Raw genomic sequence first — 15000 nt, 5'->3', positions numbered from 1 at the left:
AGGAGAAAAGGTATTATGACTCAGTCTACATCTTCTCCAATGTTATGGCTGTCTTATGATCTGATGAACACATGTGCAATGGAAGCAAAGCAGCCTAGAAATGATGGATTCAAATAGAGTTAAAATGCTACACAGAACTGGTGCATAAGCCCAGCCACACACACACACAGCCTTCCAAACGTTTATTGCATCCTTCGGCATCACAGTCACCATGGAGAAAAATGATGAGCGTTTTGGCACATTAGTGCTCCACCACGACCCTAAGACACCTATGGTACTGCCCTACAGAGGCCTGACGGGGTCATTTCCCCGGCAGTATTTCCCTAGACGGGGCAGAAAGGTTTCGCCGTGAAGCTGAGCTCATTTTGAGATAATTGCTCCTCTGTCCCCTAAAGTCTTATCAAGAGATGGCAAGAGAGAGGCAGGGAGGAAAAAATAAAAAGCCATTTTGTGCGAGAATATTCAGAGTGCTTTGTGATCCCAAAGCATTTGAGCAATCAATAGTTAGGTCATTACACACAGAGCGGCGCTGTTTTTGCATAAGCAAACCTGTTACCCTGAGGACTGATCATAGGAGTCCAATTCCTGTTCAAATTTGCTTTGAGAGTCAAAATGAAGGAAACGGATATTAAAGATGCACCAAAGCCATTAACAGGCTACTGCTGCTGACCAAGACTGATGCAAGTCAACTGCAAACTGGTAATTCAGCACTCACGGGGTGTTGGCCAACCCCGGAGAGGAAACCTCACCTGATTACCCGTAAATGAGACTCATCAGGACATCCTTTCAGCAAACTTAAGACCCATCCATCGGATTAGAAATCAATTCGGATGCATTAAAGCCGACAGCTGGAGGACCGCCTGTACGCGTGCAAGGCGCCTGCAGCAGGGCGGACACTGAAAGGCCAGCGCCCCAGACAAAGACGCAGATGAAAGGCAGGTGACAAACGTTTGCATATACGTCTACACAAGCACCAAAGAAAGCAAGAAGGATCTGTCTACAAGCATGGATGGTCAGGGTGTCTACAGCCAACAGAACAGCAGAGCTCTATTCAGTACGGTTGGACCATCAAATTCCGCATGCGACTGGTAAGTACAAATTTCGTTCTCCTTGAACTTCGTCACGTGTGAAATGTCGCCTGCCGAAACGTTATTATAAAAGTATTACCAGCCTATCGTCAACAACCATCCCAGACGCTGGTCTTTCCTCCTGGGCCAGGAGAGGGGAGAGCGAGACAGCGCCACAGTCCTGCGCAGGCCCAGCACGCCGCCCTGAGCTGATGGGACGGGAGTGGGGAGACCCTCCCTGAAACGGGTCGAGCCCCTGACAAGCCCATCGTGTCGGCTTCCATCACGGAGGTCAGCGCGTGCGGCCGGCTGCGTTTGAGCAGCCAATAAGGCTTGTGTCGCTGCCCCTCCAAGGAGCCAGGACAGGAAGACGGTTGCCAAGAGAGAAAAGGCAGAGACGGACAGCCCAGGGAAAGGGATGAGGTGGAGACGTGATTCCCCCCCCCCATTAAAGTGGGACACTCCGAGTGAGCCGATTGGTCCGATGTCTCCCTGTGGAAGCTGGTAATCAATCCACGGCGATTGGGTTCCACGGCACTTTCTTTGTTCTACAGTAAGTAAATTAAGGGGGATAAATAGAATGTGGTTGGAGTTCAGAAGGTGATTCTTGCCCTCGGGTAACGGGATTTTAAAAAAAAAAGGTCCATAGCTCTTCTTTAAGGCTGAGTGAGGGCGCTCAAAGCTGCACGGTGGTGAATAATGTTTGCCAGGCACGGTTATGGCCTACATTACTGTTTAAATGATGTGGAACTCTAGGGGCGGCGGGGACTGTCGATGTTAAGGAGAGTGCAGCTCAGCGTAAACGTAACGACTGCTTTATGGGTAAAACAAAGCGGGCCAACTCCCGCTGGCAGTGAGTGACGGCCGCCGGAGACCTGCGGGGACGCTCCCCGAGAGCTTCGTCTCGGCGAGCGGAGGGGCAGTGCGAGTTGTGAGAACGTCGCAAGCAAAAAATGTGTAAAAATGAAGATGACGACGGTGTGTTAGTGAGAATGAAAAGAATGACAGAGTGAAAAAGGAGAGACAGAAACAGAGGAGGAGAGCAAGAGGAAGCGCGAGTGAGCGCGAGCACGAGAGATTTCTGGATTGCCGGCAAATTCAATTAAGCACTGCAAAAGCACACCTCCAATCAAGCCGTCACTGGACAGGGGAGCATCAATCTAGACCAGGGAGAGCCCCTTACAAACACACACACACACACACACACACACACACACACACACACACACTTTACAGAAAGAACATCACTGCAGCACTTGTATAATCTTTTTTTTTTTTTTTACGATTTAAAGAGAAGGATACAGACAACAGCCTTTGTCTGCATTTGTCTCAGAAAGCCCTAAACACCACCACGTGAGATTATCAAAAAAAACCAAAACACTGATCACTCCGCTGGAAAATGGCAGCTAGGTAGTGCAGCTGTAGAGAGTAGTGGGTCGAGTGCATCATACTCCGCTGGCTGATCATTAGCTTGTTTCATACGCCGTCACAGCGACGCGGCTGAGATAAAGCAGTCGACCTCGGCTTCTACAGGCAATCAATTCATGCAAGTGCTTAGTGTCTGTACATGCGATGGGGGCTTTGGAAAGGTAAACAGGCTAAATAATTTCGAAGCCAATTACCAAGACAGTGGAAAAGGGCCAGACGTCGGTGGACGTTGACAAACGACGCCGGCCGCTCAATTTTCCCAGCAAACCAGCCGCCATACCCGACACCGAGACAACGAGGGAGCCTAATGTGTATTTATGCCTCATTCAGGCACCTGCCATTTATTTCCAAAGCCTCTTTACTGGTTAAAATTGATTCTCCAAAGTCCGGTGAAATTAGGCCGTTTGCTGCTTCGCATGCCGGGGTTCATTCCCCCTCCTCCTCACAAACTCCCAGAACAAAAGATAAGGAAGGAGGGCAGAACAGTAAGACAGAAAGCAGGTGGTGCAGTGAGACAGCTGAGAGAGAGGCGGAGCGATACGGCAGGACGGAGGCTTTAGGAGAACTGCGTGTGCTTTTCCGCAACGCAGCCATCTACAATTACGCAAAAAAAAAAAAAAAAACCAACAACAAACGGCGGAAAGGCACGTTGGGTTCCCCGGGTTTTGGCTCCTCCAGGGATCCATAGCAGGGAAGGCGGAGCAGGCCAGTCCCACACACTGAGCAGAGTGCGCTGCTCTCGTAGCCGCTCCCGCTACACCCTCCGACGGGCCCTCCACTGGGACAACAGCTGCCGTGGAAAATGAGGGTATTTAACGCATCATTATGGCCCCGCTACGAGAAGACGGCCAGGGAAGGAAGGAGGGGAGGAGCCTGGGAAAACCAAAAGGCTAGAGACTGGGGAGAGCGCACAGGTATAAGGAAAAATTGCATCATATTGAACCGTGCAAGGCGATGCATTCATCACATATATTATATGCACTGTTAAATCCTGTTACAACGGGCTAAGGACTCTGCATCAAATCAGCCCTGGCGAACGTAATGGAAGGCAGCGTAGGGGGGCAACGGATGAAGTAAAGGGGCTTGGCCAACAGCACTGCAGCTGCTCTGGACGCCGACAGCTGAGCATGATGGGATGCACTCGAGTGGCCCTGGAGGACCAAGACTCTGGGGGAGCAGCAGAGCGGTCTCGTGATGCTATTAACGATGAGGAGGAAAAACACAGAGAGAGAGAGGTAAAGGGAGAAAGATGGATGGGGAGAGAGGTGAAGGTAGGAAGAGAGAAAACAGACAAGTGCAAGAAAGAAACAGAAAAAGGAGAAAGCGAGAGAGAGAGAGAGAGAGAGATCGTGAGTGAGGGAGGGAGGTGGTCCCCCCGGCGGAGAGTCCATTACGAGTCCGAAGGGCTACACTGTCGGCTCAGCTCTTCCCATGGCTGGCTGGCGCGTTGCTCTGCTGCTCTGCTGCGATGGGGTGGTTTAAAAAGGGCACTCCGGTGGACAACAGCCCGCTGAACGTGGTCTGGATCCAGAGCTCACGAGCTGAGACAAATCCCCAAAGTCAGTTAGCGTGAGGTGAGAGCAGTATAGCAGAAGCAAAGCTAACGCGCCCACAGCACCAGCGGGCAACAGAGACCGGAGCTGCGTCTGCACGGGTAAAACAAAGACCCAGGGCTCTGGGGTTTAGAACGTCGGGTGTTTATCCCCCTGAGTGGCGGCCACTCGTTTGTGACTCGTCTAGTCTGGAAAAGAAGAAAAAAAAAAAAAAAGAAAAGCAAAAAAAACCCCAACTATTTGCACTTTATTCATTTATATGTTTTAGAATTTTCCATGAAAGTGGTATTGCAGTATGCAGCAGTGGAAGGGTCCCAGCGGAAAACGGCAGCACAGGCAGAACGAATGCTTACAGCTGGGTAGAAAGTTTCGCTCCTAGCAGCAGGGTGAGTGCTTCACTCCGTGATGGGACCCGACAGCCTCTAACCTCGAGTAGAAGGAGAGCGACAGACCATGTCATTCTGAGCGGGCACATAAAGTCACCTCCGCAACCCCGCACAGACCCCAAAGGCCCCGCGACCTCTCCGCGCGCTGCCCCTGTTAACCAGAGAGCAACGGGTATGTTGAAGGAGTGTGCGGTGGGGGGGTAATTGAGCTTCAGCGGCTCTGACCCTCCACTTCAAGGCTCGCGTCTGCTCCTAGTGCTGCGCCACCTCTCCCAGTGGCCCGCCAGAGCCGAAAGGCTGCCGCGCAGAGTGCCGCTTCGGTTTGACACGCACGGGCGAGGTTGCTTCGCGCTCTGCGTGGGCGAACTTGGGTTTTTACGAGAGTTAGATGAAACTTTAATGAGACGCACATCTAAGGGAACATCCTGCAACTGGGATGAATAAATCTTAATGCTGCCATAACCCAAAGGTTCATTTCACCCACGTTCTCTGTCGTTTGCCATAATTAACACATCAAAGGCTGCACTTGTTTATTAAATCTAAATAACACTAAACATTCGACATTTCAGCAGTGTGTGAATGCAAAGTGCCTATGAGAAAAGAAAGGACTTTTTTCTTCCCAGAAAATGCACATTATTTTATCTTCTTAGTTTAATATTCCTTTAAGTGCATGACATCAAAAAAACTCGAAATACATTTTTTTTTTTTAAATCCATAAGAAAAATATGTTTATTACTCCTGGCAAAAGAAAGTGTAAACCTCATTGCCATACAACAGCGCACTCTGGGTGCAGCACTAGGGCCCTGTTATTTTCTTAACAGGGCCGCAGAGATTAGTTTAGGATAAACGTGCTGATGTGTGATTTTGTTTTGCAAAGAATATAAGCTCCCAAAGGGTGCATACACGTGTATACACAGCCAGCCAGCCACTCGCGCGCACACAAGCTAAAGTATCACCTAGTTCATGTATTTGGCATGGAACTGCAGTCAGCCTAATGTGGAGAGATTCCGACAGGCTTAGCCTCTCGACCGGTCTCGTTATTGTCTCCGCCTCTCCCTCCTTCTCGTTCAATGCTACACATGTGGAGGAGATGAGAGCTCAGTCACAGGAACGCGACATCTTTATAACAGTCTGTCTGTCCGTCGATCATTTCTAATGGCCCTTCGTTTTAAACCACGGCAATTAAAATGTCAGCATCCATCCGAATGCTGGATGAGCCTATCTGAGCATGGCATGACCTTTGCAGACGACGCAAGGAAACAAATCCACCAACTTTGCCCCATGTCCAGAGTCACATATATGGCATGCTCTCTCTCTCTCTGGGCTTTCTGAGCCATGTTTTCTTTGGAAAACTCAATAAACATTGACCTTTCCAATGAAAATTATGGGTAAACAAGAATGAAGATAAAAGGTCTGACGTGAGGAAGAAAGACAGGTGCGTTCACATGTCCGTCAGTGAGAGAGAGACGGAGAGACGAGGAGATTTCACACTGGGGCCTGAGTCCGCCCTGTCTCGTGTGGTTTAGATGTCTGATCTGCCATGGTGATCCGTGCGCAGCCCATTCCGGAAAGCTCCGCCCGGACGCCACCACTGCCGGGGCTGAAGGCGGCTGTGGTTGTGCTCACTGCGCTTCTCCGTGGAGAGGAGGGATGCACCGAGGGCACCCTGGCCCAGGAGCACCTTCCCGCAGGTGGAGGTCGTGCGGAAGCGCCACCTCGGAGGGTCGAGCAGAGCCGCCGCTCAGCTGAAGTATGAAGGTCGCTGGTCGCGATGCCAGTAACCGTAAGCGGTTGCCAGATGCACGTGTGCGCGCACTGCTAAAACAGTGTTTTTTAGCGGGTAGAGTATGGAGTGTGTATCCCTGGGGCAGTATTCATCCGGGCTGAAGCCCTGGCGTAACCAGCCCATGCACACGTGACTGTCCTGCTTCCTCGGGACCTACTGCATCCAGACCTCCGGTCTGTCACCATACACTCACTGCATACGAGCGGCATGCCGGCCGAGCCGCTTCCAGTCTATTAGCTCCAGAGCATCTTCGCTGTTTCTTAAACGGGAACGTCACTGCAAAAAAAGGCCTCGGGTTAGTGTGGCTGGCTGGGGCCCAGCCGCTCAGCAGTGCCACGTGGAATACATGCTCGGCCTGCAACCTACCGCCACGAGACGCCAAAATCTGAATACCCACAGAACGTGTTTGGAACCGATGCCGGCAATACACGCGCACGGACAAATACAGATGCGCCCACACTCGCACAAACACACCCAAACATGCACGCAGGTGGTCCGAGACCAGTCGTCCCAGCCAGCCTGGATGAAAGGTGCGGAGCTCCCAGTGCCCCAGGGAACCGGTGCTGAGCACATCCCCGCTCTGACAGCACACCGATGGGCCCCTATGCAAAAGAGCTCCCCATATCTGAGTGGCACAGGGGCAGAGCCATGGGAAGAGACATGAGGTGAGAGCCTGTCCTATGTTTGTAAGCCCCTTCATTAATCAAAACAATGCTCTGTGTGTGAGAGAGAGAGAGAGAGAGAGAGAGAGAGAGAGAGAGAGAGAGAGAGAGAGGTAAGTGAATACACATTAGTATTCATGGATTACTTTAAAGGATTACTGTAAATTCTGACTGCAGAGAGCAGGATGGAGCATGGTTGGGTCGTTCGGTATAGATGTGTTGAGTAGCACGAGAAGTGGATAATCTAAATATTTAAAGCTGTTAATGAAATGGGCTGTGTGTGGTGTACATAAACAGCATTACCGAACCTGAACGAATGTCAGTAAATACAGTAGCCAGCTATGTAACTCACGTATGAATATGTGTGTGTGTGTGTGTGTGTGTGTGTGTGTGTGTATGCATGCGTGCGCGCACGTTAAATCGGGACATTAGGAAATAAAAACAGAATATTTGAAGTACATAAGGCAACAAAGCCGAGAGATGACAGCCCATATTAACTGCATCTGTCCCATGGCTTCAGAGCACGGGGTGTAAATGAATCTCGGCACCATCTCATGCTCCTGCTGGGCTGCTTTCATGTCAGTGGCCTGCTCCTCAGCTGCCACGCCTCACCTCGTCCACAGGGGGGAGCCGGTCTGCGAATGTTCTCAAACCCAGCAGGGGAGAATGCCACCGACTTCTCCCAACACAAACAAAGCACAGAGAAAATGCCAGGAAAACTAGCCACAGTAGGAGCATGATGCCTGCTACACTAAATCTCACACGCACACACACACACACACATACACATACACGCGCGCGACTGACAAATTCAGTGGATAAACAGAGCACCTGTATTTAAAAATGTAGAGTTAGAACAAATTGCACAATGGTACACGAGGTTTCCAGAGAACTAGGACAGAGAATGCTGAAGTCCGGAGTAGGCTTAACCCATGTCTGGGCAGCGGCCGTCAAGGGACCTGCAGTGAGTGATGCTACGAACGTCAGCAGGAAGGGTAGACACTTCGGCTCCGTTACATGGACGCTTCTAGTGTCTTCCTCGGTCTGTCTCTCTCAACATGCATCTGTTTTTCCTCAGTCTCTCTCTGTTGGTCTCAGATGCGGGCCTGCCTCAGCATCAAGCGTGAGTCTGTGGTGCACGTGCGCGTGCGTCTTTGTGTGTGTGTGTGTGTGTGTGTGTGTGTGTGTGTGTGTGTGTGTGTGGCCTGATTTCAGAGTAAGGAGTGTGTGTTTGTGAAAAACAGTGGAATGGACTGGTAATTAGTTTGAATTGCTTTAGCGAGGAGCTGGGGGCAGACTGGTGAACAGCACAGCTGAATCGCTCTCTCTGATATGAGAGAACATTATCAAGCCTCTCCATCACCGGGCCCTCCTCAGCAGCAGCTTACACGGCCTGTGTGTGTGTGTGTGTGTGTGTGTGTGTGTGTGTGTGTGTGTGTGTGTGAGATCAAATGTATTTCACTATAATATGGTAGTGTTTTCATAAATATGAAAACGATGCAAGCTAAACTAGGAGTAGGCACTAAAGCTAAAGAATAATACATAAACAAGTGATGATTCACACCCACACACCCACACACACACACACACACACACACACACACACACACACACACACACACATTCTATCACAGCCTTAGAGCATTATGGGGATCTATTCATCTCGATAACAGTGTAAGACTAAAGTAATTTGTGCCCATTTGATGGGTAATGAGCTTCTTATCAGTAAGTGGGCCGAGAGATGAGGTATAAAGTACAGCTTCTCCGGCTTCCAGCTAATGCACCTAAACACCCCCCCCCCACCCCCATACAGCACAGCTCTAACGGCAAAAAGCAGCGAGACGGGCAGGGAACAGAAAGCTCTACACAGCTAAAAGGAAAGGCATGGGGATATGGGCAGCTCTTCCTCATCTTCAGCACTTCCTGGTCAGCAGGAAGCACAAGACTGAAGGCGTGAAGAGCAGCAAGACAGGAGTATGAGAAGAGGTAGGAAGAGAGGAGGAGGAGAGAGAGAGCGAGAGAGAGAGAGAGAGAGAGAGAGAGAGAGAGCAGTGCGGTATCATGCTGTTACAGTGCCAAAGGAAGCGGATCACACAATACTGATCATCACCACAGAGGTGTAGAATGACCTCGCACAGTCTACTCCGCTCACGCTGTCATGACTGCCACTACACCCTCATTTCATTAGGTTCCCCCCCCCCGGCCTTCTTTCTTATGAGCTGTGAACCGGTGGAGAGTGGAGGGAGGACAGCCTGCCGCCCAGGGCCCTGCGGGGGGCGTCAGGGCCATCATTTACATGTGCATTTACGGCATCTGGCAGACGATCTTGTCCAGAGCGACTTGCATCACACCTCGGAGGAGCCAGTGTGTCATGTACATAGCTGCTGACCTAGACACTGTACATTACATTACATCATGCAGTAAGTCCCGTCTGCCACACACACACACACACACACACACACACAGACGTGTGCTCAGAGTCACTGATTATTAACACTAACTGTGGAACGGTTTAAAAGTGTTGCCCAGTCATTAAACCACATCTGAAACGCCTCGACTGGCTCCTCGCTAAAAGGAAAAGCACCTCGGTGAAGAACGAATGCTGAAGGTTGCCATAGTGATCCTGAGGAGAAGCTGAGTAAAGCCCAGGCAACACAGAGCCGCGCTCCGCAGAGCACTCGGACGGGTGGGTGGCGGCGTCCCGTGAATCTGAACTGCGGAGCGCTTGGACTCCTCGTCGCCGCCGGTCCACGTGGTTCCCTCAACGTGCCAGGGATGGGGGCCCAGCGCAAGATTAACGCACATCAGCCGCTGCTAGTGCTACTGACTAGATTAACCGGGGTAGTGGGTGGTGGCAGAAGCATGTCGTTTTAAGATGCGTGTAAGCATGCATTAAAACCTCGAGTTAACCACCGCTATGCCGTCAAGACTTTGATCCACAGTTTTCAAGGGCTACAATCTAACGAGCCGGCGCTAACGCATGACGTAGATTATTCATTCGACCCGAATACAAGTCTTCAGACTCCAGAACGTTCCACGAGGATGAAGGAATGAGACTTCTGAAGGGTGGTTGAGACAGAACGGAGCTTGTGGTGCTCTTAAGAGCAAAACCATACGCAGGCCTGTTAAAAGAGAGCTGCTCTCTCCTGCCCAAACCCACGCAAGGAACATCCTCCAATACCTCTGCACCGTGAAGACAAAGGGCCAAAGGCCAACCATGCCCCACTCCAAACAAAGAATGTTTATATTAATGACTTCAGAAAAGATTCCAGTCCACCGGTGTTTGATGATTTGAAAAGAAATTATAGCAGGCACCGGAATAAATCAGAGCACAGCTTGGCATCTACAGACTAATAAAAGATACAGAATTTGGTAGCAAAAGAGATGTGAGACAGAAAGACAGAGAGAGCGAGAGAGAGAGAGAGAAATTGAAATCCCTTCTGCTTTTGTATCTGGTCAAGCCCAGTTTTGTTCATGGCCCTTGGCATGCAGCTAGGAGGAGCCAGGCGCCTTCGCTCCCTGAGTGCAGGATGTGTGCACTCCCTCCTCACTCTCTCAGAAGGAACCCGGTCCGCACGCCTCCGGCCTTCCGGCCTCGGTAAAGCCGCGTGGGTGCGGCCTGCGTCGCGGAGGGCGGCCGGGCCGGCCAGCCGCCCTGTCGGGGCCCTGCGGTCTCCTCCCCAGCCTCCCCACCCGCCACGCCACCAGCTCCTCCTCCTCCTCCTCCTCCTCCTCCACACCCGCCGGGAGCGGCCGAAGAGGGTGGAGCCAGGCCAGGCCTGAGCCCAGGGCCCCGGGACGGGGCCGAGGCTTCCGTGCTCCCTAATGGTTGCTGGAAGTGGAGACTGTGAGTGAAAAATGTGACAATGTGATCAAAACGCAGCAGCTTTTGAAACGGAGTTTCATTTGTCCGCGAGTGATCAAAGGCGCCTGTGGCCCCTGTTGGACAGAAACAAGGCTGATGTTTTACAGGAAGGAATGTGTGGGGTGGATTCAGCTCAGACGACTTTCTGGAGTTCTTCACAACGGCTTATTGAGCATTGAATCCAGATGCAAGTTAGCACCATGCCAGGATGCTGCAAACACACGCGCACGCGCACATACACACGTGCATGCGCACAAGCTAGTAGAAGAAACCTGATCGCTAAACACACATGGGTCCTCACATACACATTTATGAAAACATCCAAATCAAGTACCAAATCTTAAACACACCCAGAGAAAAGTAGAGAGAGAGAGAGGCACTCGGTCTGGGTTTGATGACTACTTGATCAGACAGCAACGTGAGGAACGGTTTTCTGCTTGACTTCCAGTCAGTTCAATAACCCCACAGTGCCCCCTACTGTCTGGAAAAAAGAATAACAACATCCACTCATGCTTGCTTGCCCCGTCTTGCACATACACACAAACACACGCACGCACACAAATGCGCAAGCACAAACGCGCGCACACGCTCTTCTTTCAACCACTCAATAAAACGCTATTTCAAAAGATCATGATTACGTTTGTTCTTCAAAGGGCCCGAGTCGAACCATCGTACCAAATCGTTGCTTCACTTTCAGATGGCGCGGCCGGAACGGGCCACCGGTGGAGGATCAGACGGCGGTGCCGCGTGTCGAAACGCGAGCAGGCCTCCAGGCTGCTCCACCACATCAGACGGGGCACGAGAATGGGCAATTGATTGAAGAGAAGCTGTTTGTGGAGAAGAAGGTTGCTCTGGGACCGCGGAGAGCAGCTTTTTATTTGTGTGCTGCGAGATTCATGTGCCCATGTTTGCCTGTGTATAAGCAAGGACTCCACATGACCTGTGAATCTGCGGGAAAATGATGCTTCATGTTAACAATTACTCTTCCACACAGTCCTTCTCCCTAACCCCCTACTTTTCTCTCTCTCTCTCTCTCTCTCTCTCTCTCTCTCTCTCTCTCTCTTTCCATCCCTCTCGCTCAATCTCCCTCGCTCTGCCTGGGAGGTCTGCTGGGAAAATCATTGTCATTTCCTGTCTTGTAGGCTTGCGTTACCCAGGAGACACCCAGGGTGATTTTCCCTATGGATCACACTTCTATAACAGGTGCCATTATTCACAACACCTAGTCAAGCCTCCACCCCCGCTGAGCAATACAAAACACTTTATTTCTGCGTGTGTGTGTGTGTGTGTGTGTGTGCGCGCGCCTGTGTAGCATATGTCGCAATTTCCATCATTTTGTTGCATTGTTTTGAAATCAGATGTATAACGATGCTATTCAGAGGCAGGCAATGAACGTGGGGTAACGGTACATTTGCTTCATAGCCTTGCAGTGTGTGTGTGTGTGTGACTCAGAGGTCAAATGAATTTCAATGTGATGACTTCCTCTGTGTGCTACAAATAGCAGGTATGAAGCCTTAAACAGAGCTTACAAAGAACAAAATATTTCATTCTCTTTCACTTCAATTCTCTCTCTTTCGCTCTCACACACACACACCTAAGTATTGCGTAGTGTTGAAGCACACCCAACGCTGCCGAGGGCAGGAGGAGAAGCAGAAGCAGAGGTCAGCTCGGGTGCATGTCCCAGTGTTCATCGGTGCCGTTCCGCTAGAGTGAGCGGTGGATAACGTCCCCAGCTCAGAGCTGCCCCCGCCAGGGAAGACATGGCAAGCCCACCTGCCTGCGCTCAATCTGCTGAGAACACTGTAGGCCGTTCCTCACACGCTCACTCATACGTGCACGCACACAATCACAGACACACACCTGTCAAAATACCTTCTCTTTCTTCCCGTAAACAGGAAGAGCAATAGAGCAACAGGCCTTTGATTAGAATATCAGTGCCATAGTGGAAAATTATGCGCACATGCACGCACGCACGCAAAGAGAGAAGCATCAAACCACTGTGGAGACGCTGCAAGAGCATCACTTTGGTCCCCACTGAAACACCAACAGCTAAAAGTAATTAGCGTTCAGGTGATGAGTGCAAAGTGCAGTGGTGGCCTGTCCCCACACCACCTCCGCCTCCTCCACCCAAACCCACCTCCGCTCCTCCGCTCCGAGCCACAGACACAGGTACCCCTTCGAGCCCGGTCCAGTCGCAGCCAACCAAAGCAGCGCGGCTTAACTTAAACCCCTGCGGAGGATTAGACGGAAAACACGGAAGGCCTTGTTCAGGTGTACTCGCGTGCCTCATCAGCCCCGAAACATTTGCATAAATACAGAGGAAGCCGCCATGGAAAGGTTTTCCGTTCTGCCAGAAGCAAGCGCCCGACTCAAGGGTCACAGGCAGCACTGGAGCTCACGTTAGCCAATCAGAGAACCATGTATGATCGGGTGGGCAATATGGCAAAAATTTTATATCGCGATATGAAAAAGTGAGTGTACTGATATTTTCAGAATGGACTGGGAGCAGTATACAGAGGAGAAGGTTGCTTTGGGACAGCCGTAGCTTTATATTGGTGGGTTAAAAATCGGAAAAGCAGTAGTTCAGCAGTTTAAAAAGACTGAAAATTCCACGGAACTAGTTACGTCTTAAATTAAAGCAAGAAAGCACGGAAGACAAAAAATAAATTATACACCTAGTAAAAAAGGAAAAATGAGACAATGGCTAGCATCCAAACGGTTCCTTGTTGGTCTGCAGCTTTTATTTCCCCACTCTAAAACCGCTTCTTGTTGTTTACAGAGAGGCTTTTTTATGATGTAACGGTTAGCGTGATAAATGACATCATAAAACCGCCCACTCCTGCAAGTGCGCACAGACACCACCACATTCGGCGCAGCAGCCTCAAACCGCCGCCAACGCTCACCAGCCGTGGCGTGGGGACGTGGGCGTCAACGGAGGGGCAGCGCGGCGAGCCCTACCCTTTTCGTCCAGCCAACCCTTGTATCCAAAGCACCTTAGAACAGGCGGCTCACGTCGTTTGCACATGATATGCTTGCGGCGCGTGTGAAACGTGTGTGAGAACCGAATCGGACATGATGAAACAAACGGAATGCTCTATATTGGGTTTGTGAAACTCTTCACTGAGTGGCGGTGCTCCTAAACCTTCTGACATGAGGGGGATTTCTGATGCAATGGTTCTGTAACCTTACCCTGCTGCACTGCCTTATCTCTGGGGCTCATTGTACTGTGTGTGTGTGTGTGTGTGTGTGTGTGTGTGTGTGTGTGTGTGTGTGTGTGTGTGTGTGTGTGTGTGTGTGTGTGTGTGAGTGAGAGAGGGAGGGAGGTATTTACTTAGAGACAAACAGAGCCAGCGTGTGACAGCAGTGTGTGACAACAACCCTACGTGCGTTAGCCACTGTAGACTCCCTCTCCGCTACCATAACGAGTTCATTTAAAAATGACTTCCCTCCCTGGGGTTGCAAAGGCACAACACTCTAGTGCTTTTACTCCCTGATCGCAACACGCGTGTTTGTGTGTACTGTAATTAAGTCACAGCACATGGAACAATACCAGAGCGAGGGCTGAGTGTGTATGCCAGCGATAAGAGTGTTGTGTGAGACACTCGCACGCACAGACGTACACACGCACGCACCGCGCAATATGCCTGAACTAATGAGTGCGCGTAGCGTGGTAATGACTACACCATTCGCTCTAATGGAACACGCAGTGGGTGGACGGGAGCGGTCCGGGCGCTCTTCATCAAAGCCGGACGCGGCGCTGCGATTCGCAGCCCGGCCCTCACATCTTCGTGCGCTCAAACCCTGCCGACGTCTCTGCGCTCGAATACAGCGGAGATGAAAGTTAATTGTTCAAGACCCATGAAGGTTAGCGAGGGGCGCACATCAAAAGAGCCTAGGCCACACAGGCCCGGGGCTGCCCCCTCCGGGCAGCTCACACGCAGCTCGTAACACACTCGTCCAACACCACCTCTACCCGCGGTGTTCCGCCGAGCGTCTGTTTAATCCCATTGACAGGACCCCCTTTTACAAGGTTTGTGGGCCAGCTCTGTGTGGAAGCGACAGGGTTCGTACGCGGGATCCTTTCCCAGTCAGGAGCGTGGCTGTCGGGGAAAGACGGGACGCTCCACGGGGTCGGAGCCAAAGCTTCACACGCCAGACCGTCCACCCAGAAGGCCTGACCTGGAAACGGTGAAGATTAGAGCACGGGAACGCCGGGTAGCTATTTATCTGACGACTGTCGTGGAAACAGCCCG

General features: G+C 51.1%; 1 protein-coding gene across 11 annotated transcripts in view; it reads right to left on the bottom strand.

Moving 5' to 3' along the window:
* The window catches only part of pard3aa (par-3 family cell polarity regulator alpha, a), a 277492-nt gene that overhangs the window by 214110 nt on the left and 48382 nt on the right, over nt 1-15000 (bottom strand). The window lies entirely within an intron of this gene.

This window comes from Electrophorus electricus, chromosome 14, assembly GCF_041902795.1.
Source record: "Electrophorus electricus isolate QZ-2024a chromosome 14, ASM4190279v1, whole genome shotgun sequence".
In the NCBI taxonomy this organism is placed as follows: Eukaryota; Metazoa; Chordata; class Actinopteri; order Gymnotiformes; family Gymnotidae; genus Electrophorus; species Electrophorus electricus.
Note: the sequence above shows the minus strand (reverse complement) of the source record. Positions and strands in the feature narration are given on the sequence as shown.